This window comes from Conger conger, chromosome 13, assembly GCF_963514075.1.
Source record: "Conger conger chromosome 13, fConCon1.1, whole genome shotgun sequence".
NCBI classification, from domain to species: domain Eukaryota; kingdom Metazoa; phylum Chordata; class Actinopteri; order Anguilliformes; family Congridae; genus Conger; species Conger conger.
In genome coordinates this window covers 6,346,032-6,354,111 of record NC_083772.1, presented here as the reverse complement: position 1 = coordinate 6,354,111, position 8,080 = coordinate 6,346,032, and positions in this window count along the sequence as shown.

The window sequence follows — 8,080 nt, the reverse complement described above, 5'->3', positions numbered from 1 at the left end:
AATTGAACTGCCTTGCTTTTACCCGGTATGCTTCATACTGTAATTAAAGACTATTTTTACTATATTAATAAATTGTTGTTAATCTGAATATCGGACTACAAGTTTTACTTCACAAAGGACCAAATTCCTACACTTGCTTCTTCATCTTTGCCAGGAATTTCACATCAAACCGACTCTATTGCAGCTTTCATACAACTTGTTATGACTAACAGCCAAATCAGCGTCAGTCAGTTGGTCAACGTGGCATAACTTGTCATTGCCCCCCACAATGTATGGACACTGTACAGCCAATGTGTAGATATATTGCACCCCCCTCCCAAAATATGTCAATCTCCGTTTTCCTCATTCATGGTACTCTACCAACCTTCCTTGCTTCCTTGGGAGAGGTGACAACATTACCATATCCTCAAAACTGTCAATAAGGTTCATTATTTGCTTGATCTTTGTTTAGCAGTGCGGATATATCACAATATGCGATAAAATGGTTTATCGTGGCTTAACCCTGCATTGCTCCAGGGGAGAATTGTCCCCTGCTTAGTCTAATCAACTGTACGTCGCTCTGGATAAGAGCATCTGCCAAATACCATGAATGTAATGTTATGTATTCTGTGAATGTGGGATATCGTTGATATATACACTCACTGAGCATTTTATTAGACTTCTACTGCTGTTGTCTATCCACTTAGAGTTATGATGCGTTGAGTGTTCAGAGATGCTCTTCTACATAGACCTGTTGTAATGTGTGGTTATTTGCATTACTGTCACCTTCCTGTCAGCTTTGACCAGTCTGACCATTCTCTTCTGATGTCTCTCATTAACAAGGCATTTCGGTAACTGGATTTCTTTTATTGCACCATTATTTGAACTCTAGAGACTAGCGTGCATGGAAATCCCAGGAGATCAGCAGCTTCTAAAACACTCAAACCACCTTGTCTGCCACAAACAATCATTCCACGGTCAGTCACTTAGATAACATTTTTTCCCCATTCTGATGGTTGATGTGAACATTAACTGAAGCTCCATACCCTTATCTACATGACTGTATGCATTGCACTGTGGCCACACAAATGCTGATTAGATAATCTCATGAATAAGTAGGTGTAATTAAGTAAAAATGTTCCTAATAAAGTGCTTGGTGAGTATGTTATTTATTTGAAGCCTGATATCTATCAATCGTAGATGTTTCAACATTGTTATCTCAATTTTTTCAGATTTGGTGGTTTTGCAATGAATCCCTTCAAATATTCAAGTGTCCTTCCGTTTCATAAACGTACATCAGTTTACTTGTGAAAAACATTTTAGATCAGATTGAGCCACCCCTCCACAGCACACTAAGGATGTAGTAAATTACTCACCGTCCTGCTGCAGGATTCTGATCAGCTGTTGATAATGTCGATGAGTCGGCTGTGCTGAGGATCCCGTTTGTGATACAAAGTGTTGCTGCCCTTTAGCTGGGTATACACTGCGCGATTTCTGCCACAATTCTGCAGTTGGGCGCACTACAGTCATTTATCAAACTTGCACAAAGCTTGGTGTATTGCCTCCTTAGGCCAAACTTCTTCAAACAATTATTCAAAATTTTGATATGTTCCAATATGGCTGAATAAACAGCCAATGCAAATTGACATGGGCATGCATGATCACATAAATGCAAATTCATGAAAGTTGGAATTCTTACAAACATATCTGGTTTTGCTGTGTGAATTGGTGGTGATATTACAGGGGGAAATGTGAAAATTTAATTAAAAAAAAAAAACATGGCTGCCATTAGCCAATCACTCATTAGATCGAGTTAACGATCTAGTAGCAGCATGCAAAATTAGGTGAGAATTAGCTAATAGGTGGTGCAACAGTAATATATCAGGCTTTTGAGTACTTCAACATGTAGTTCTCGCTGTGTTTGAACTGTGGTCATGGGCTTTATATCACCATACGTGTCTGCCTCATGGATAGGAACGTTACCTCTGAAAAAGAAGGCTGTGGGTTCAAATCCAGCCAGCGCGGGTTCTGTGTGGACTTTATCTATTCTCCAGGTCCCTGTGTGGAAGTGTGTGTTCTTGCTGACTGCTGCCATGCTGCTTGGACCCTGTTAATTGCTGCTTGCAGCTATATTTATTAATGTGATTGAAAGGGTGGCCTGTAGCGTAGTGGTTAAGGTAAATGATTGGGACACGCAAGGTCGGTGGTTCTAATCTGGGCCATTAACCCTGCATTGCGCCAGGAGAGGATTGTCTCCTGCTTCGTCTAATCAACTGTACGTCGCTCTGGATAAGAGCATCTGCCAATAATGTAATAATGTAACCCTCTTACAATGGGCTCATTTCATTTCTTGTTTTTTTCTCTTGTGTTCCTGAACTTTGATTTATACCAATGATCATACCTGTTTTTTCTGTTTTGCAATTGGTTAAGTAGTACTGATCACACTTTTTTTTTAATGTGACATTTAATGTGATAGGTTGTGATTTTGTTTCTTTGTTTTAAAACAGGGGTGCACAACTCTTAACTTATTTTTCTGACCACTCCATGAATGATGTTGGTTCACTCCTGTTCTTGAGCTCTTGAGTTCTTTAGGATACACTTGCAGGCTACAGCTGTTACTGGTGCATATACAAATGTCTGATCAAGACATTATTGAGCTAATTAAATAATTAAGATTAGAAGCTGGAACAAAAGCAGATTGGCCCTTGCTGTGCACCCCTGGTTTAAATCTAAGTGGGGTTTTTCCGTTTTTTTGGGTGCATGAAGAGTTCTGGTGAGAGGGTTGAGATGCAGAACATCAGCTGGAAGTTCTATAATTTGGAGGAAGGAGAATGGTGCTGAAATTTTCTACAGTGAGCGAGCTGAAGCAGCTTTTAAAATTTCCAGAACGGGAAGTGTTTGTGAGACTGTGCGGTGAGTCCACCACTGAATGGCCATTTTCTGATGGGGAAGTTCAAGACTGCTTGAAACCAGGAGAGGAACTCAGCATACATGTGAGATGGACCATTTCCCACGAAATCTCCAGTCTCATTATTACATTATATTATTGGCATTTGGCAGATGCTCTTATCCAGAGCGACGTACAGTTGATTAGACTAAGCAGGAGACAACCCCCCTGGAGCAATGCAGGGTTAAGGGCCTTGCTCAAGGGCCCAACGGCTGTGCGGATCTTATTGTGGCTACACCAGGAATCGAACCGCCTACCTTGCGGGTCCCAGTCATGTACCTTAACCACTACACTACACATTTGGGGAAGTCTCCTCCGACAATTCTAAAAAAAAACCCCACTGAGCTCCAACAAAGAAGCACACCAATGTTTTTTCTTTATTACATTTGAAAGGCCATCTGTGGAAAGCCTGTGGAGCTAGTTCAGGCAGACAGCTTGAGAAGAGCCGACCCCTCACATGGTGCTTATGTGTCACGTTTCAGGTCTGTCTCGCCATGTTTTATGTTTATTCATTTTGTCTTAGTCTTGTATTGTCTTATCATGTATTATGTTAGTCTAGGTTCGTCATGTTGTTTAGTTTATTTCTTGTTACGATTTATTTTCTCGTCATGTCTAGTTATGTTTTGTTAAGATTATATTACCTTGTTATGTTGAATGGTTATCGTCTTAGTTTCGTTTTGTGTTATGTTTTGATTTATGTTTATTGTTACGTAGACTGGTTACTGTTTAAACATACACTTTTACATGTCTTTCCGCAAACCTTGCGTTCCGCCTTTTCTCTCTCTCTCTTTCTGTCATTCACTCCCTAATTGTTTCCATTTGTCTATTTACTAAAACTACTAACGCTAGATCAGGATTGGGTAGAAACTAACAAACTAATCATGTGTTCATGTTACCTTACATTTGTCATGCATGTCATTTACTAATTTACTAATGCTAGGGCAGGATAGGTTTATTACTAACGATTACTAATCACCTTGTTAAACTTGTCATCCATCGCACCTGTTTTCCATTTCCTTGCTACGCTCTAACTAATTGTCTACACCTGTCTACACCTGCATTTATATCCCAGTCGCGCTACTGTTCACTGCAAAATTGTCTGCCTCTACGCAACTCTTGAGCATTATTTTCTGATTGATTCACGTTAAGATCCAAGCCTGTTTTACCGACCATCGTTATTGATTTCTGTTTCGTTGACCATTGTTTGTTTTTGACCACGTCCTCGCCTACCGTTTTTGTACTTTTGCCTCGCTGATTGTTTTATGGTTTCGACTTCCGCATCGCCCTCGACTACGACTCTGCCTGCCGTCCGCCTGTACATCTGCCCCGCTGACAGCTCTCCTGCTACCGGACCTTCCGACTACGAGTTTGCCTCTTCCCTTGGCACCGTGCTTTTTGTTTGTTTAATATTTGTTTGGCTGGATCTACGTGTATGGACATTGCTTGTTTTGACTACACTCCTGGGATTCGTCCCGAATAAAGCCCTGACGGGACTTTATCTAACCATTGTTTCTGAGTCGTGCATTTTGGGTCCAACCCCCACGCACCCGTCTCAGAACAATTTCGCCAAGATGGACCCTGCTGACTCAACTGCCATGTTCTACGCACTCCAGGAACAAGGCGCCATTGTCCAGCAACACTCCCAAGGGATCTCCGAACTTCGTCTGGAGATTCGGAACTGTGTGCGGAGATGAGGAGACTCGCCATCGCGGTTCAGCCACACCCACTGGAGGAACCTGCCAACCCGCCTGCACCCCCACCTTCCAACCCCATGGGAACCTGGCAATTCCGGGAGCCACAACAACCCCCCCCCGGAGAGGTTCGGCGGAGAACCAGAGAGATGCAAGGCGTTCCTGCTCCAGTGCGACTTTGTGTTCCGGCAGCAACCTCAGACCTACAACAGCGATGACCGCCGGATCGGCTACGTGATGGGATTACTTAAGGGGAGAGCCTTGGAATGGGCGACAGCTGTGTGGTCCGGGGGTTCATTCCCTCCCCAGTACCCGGAGTTCGCCGAGGAGATCTGCAAGGTCTTCCAGCACGCATCCAGCGACCAAGAGCCTTCCCAGCGCCTGATCGCCCTTCGCCAAGGCAGGAAGACTGCGGCGGACCATTCCATTGGCTTCCGCACCCTCCTGGCAGCCACCAACTGGAATGATGCGGCTCTGACAAACCTGTTCCTGGCCAGCCTGAGTGAGGCACTCCAGGACGAGTTGGCGCGTCTTGAACCCATCACTCAGTTCGACCCACTCATCCGTGCCACCATCCTTTTGGACAACCGTGCCAGACAACGGCAGACTGAGAGACAGGCCCCACCCTGCCAGCCGTAACCCAGGCGAGGGTCAAGTCCCCGACCAGAGGAGAAGCAAGCAGATGGACTGGAACCCATGGACCTTTCCCGTGCCGGTATGAAGATCTCAACTGAGGAACGGACACGTCGGAGAGCAACCGGTTCCTGCTTCTATTGTGGGACGCTGGGACACACCCAAGTTCGGTGCAAGAGATCTGCCTCATCTGTTGAGGTAAGAGTGCTCAACAGATATGAGGGGTCTACCAGGAACGACCATCGCCCCACGCTTACTGCCATGTTGATGCTTCCCGACAGAGCAATCCAGATTAACGCGTTGGTGGATTCTGGAGCGGATGCGAACCTCATAGACGAGGTGATGGTCATGGAACTGAACATTCCCACCCTCCCACTACCCCACCCCGAGAGTGCTCGGTCATTGGACGGAAAGACGTTCTGCTGCATGACCCACATCACCAAACCCATTCAGCTGATCATTTCTGGGAACCACCATGAGATGATTCAGTTCCGTGTCATCCGGTCCCCTAACGACCAGCTCATTTTGGGATTACCCTGGCTCCAGAGACACAACCCCACCACTGACTGGAGTTCATGCCAGATTCAAGCCTGGAGTCATGAGTGTCACCAATCCTGTCTTCTGCACCAGCAGAGGGTGCACCCAACCCACCACAAACCCCCAAGCCCTCCCTGGAGAAGGTGCCCACCCCTTACCATGACCTTGGCACGGTCTTCTCCAAGACACAGGCACAGACGCTTCCCCCTCATCGACCCTACGACCCTACGACTGCGCCATCGAGCCCCTCAAGCCATCTATACAATGTCTCCAGACCTGAAAGGGAGTCCATGGAGAAATACATCCGGGACTGCCTAGCCAATGGACTGATTCGCCCATCCTCCTCACCTGTGGGCGCCGGATTCTTCTTCGTACAAAAGAAGGATGGCTCCTTGCGTCCCTGCATTGACGAGAGAGAGCTAAACAACATTACGGTAAAGAACAAATACCCTCTGCCCTTGATGGACTCCGCCTTTCATCCCCTACATGATGCCACCATTGGACCTACGCAATGCCTACCACCTGGTTCGTATCCGAGAGGGTGATGAGTGGAAGACCGCCTTCAATACCTCGGACACTTTGAGTACCTGGTGTAGGGACTACAACTTCCACATTCCCACGGGAAAATTCTGCGACGTCCACCACGAATGACGTCTAACTTGGTTCAGCCAATCCCGTAATGGCGGGAGCAATAAACGGTCCCGTATAAGAGCAAGACACGTTCTTGGGATCTCTCTTCTGCTTTTTCTGCCTCTTCTGCTTCTTCTCTTCGACGCACCCTTTTTGGCCATTCGCTTCAGCTCATCTGCTCCGAGACTCGGACAGAGGCTGAATGCTGCACAGCGCACTACCAGGCCTACGGACACACCCAGTTACCTCGCGGTAACTTCGTGGCCTATAGCGAGTGGAAACTGGTGTACGCGGAACGCTACATCAGTTTACTCCTGCAAAGCTCACAACAACGAAACAGCAACAAACTTTTACACCTGGAAAAGGACCAGCGGATCAGACCACAACGCGCTGCTAAGACGGGAACACCCCAGCCTGCGCATCTCTCCCGGACACCATTCACAGCACCATCGCCGCTTCTACAAGGACAGCATGTCTTTTGGATCCAGCAATGCGTATGGACTCAGTAAGAAAACAAACATTCAGGCATAGCCAGTGTTTAGTTTAGTCTTAACTGTTTTTGTGAATCTGTGTTTCAATATTTACCATCCAACCATTGTAATGTGTTTGGTTAGCTACATATATATGTACGTGAATTGATTCACCGTCTTTTGCGCATATATAGAGTAAAACTACGCAAGTAGTCCCTTCTCACAGCTGACTCTAACTCATTACCACACCCAGAACTCTAGCTTACTCAAGCTAGCTACTCCCACCTTTCCTTTGTTCAAGCGACACGCGCGCTTGCGCGCGCCACACACACACGCACACACACATACCCAACTAAATTTCCCTACTAATTCCCGTTCGTTTATCTGTTATGTGTTTGTATGTTTGTTTAATAAATATATTTTATTAAACCCCGGTGTCCGTTTTGGAATCGCATAGACATGAGAGCCGAGTTAAATCAGTTTTTCGAAGAACTTCCAACCTTCAGGTTATCGGTATGTTCAATCCTTAATATTGGTTATTTTAATTAATTAAAATACTAAATTTGTGGTTGGATATTTCTGATAACAGTAATTTTATGAGACTGATTACTTTTCGCACTGCTACACAACGTTTAACTGGCGCCCCGGTTTCGTAGAGTAAAATCCCTGCGTTATTTGGCGGCCCGTGCAAGGACCCTACATAATTTGGAGTCCCGTGCGAGGACCCCTACACTGGTCATGCCATTCGGCCTCACCAATGCACCTGCCGTTTTCCAGGCACTAGTGAATGATGTTCTTCGGGACTTACTGGGCCGCTACGTATTTGTTTACCTGGATTACCCACCTCCCAAGAGACCGCGGACGTACTGATAAAGGAAGTGTTCCGCATCCACGGAATCCCCTCAGACATTGTATCCGACCGGGGTCCACAATTCATTTCCCAAGTGTGGAAAGCTTTCTGCCTGGCCCTCGGTGCCACGGCCAGCCTCTCATCCGGCTATCACCCTCAGTCCAATGGGCAAACCGAGAGGGCCAACCAGGATTGGGGGCCGCACTCCGTTGCGTCTCAAACCAGAATCCAGTCGATATGGTTACATGAAACTTCAAAGTATATTTCTTAATTCATTGTGAGTTGTCTGACTGAACATGTGTACTGTATGTGTATGGGGGTATATTGTTTTACCAGGTTTACT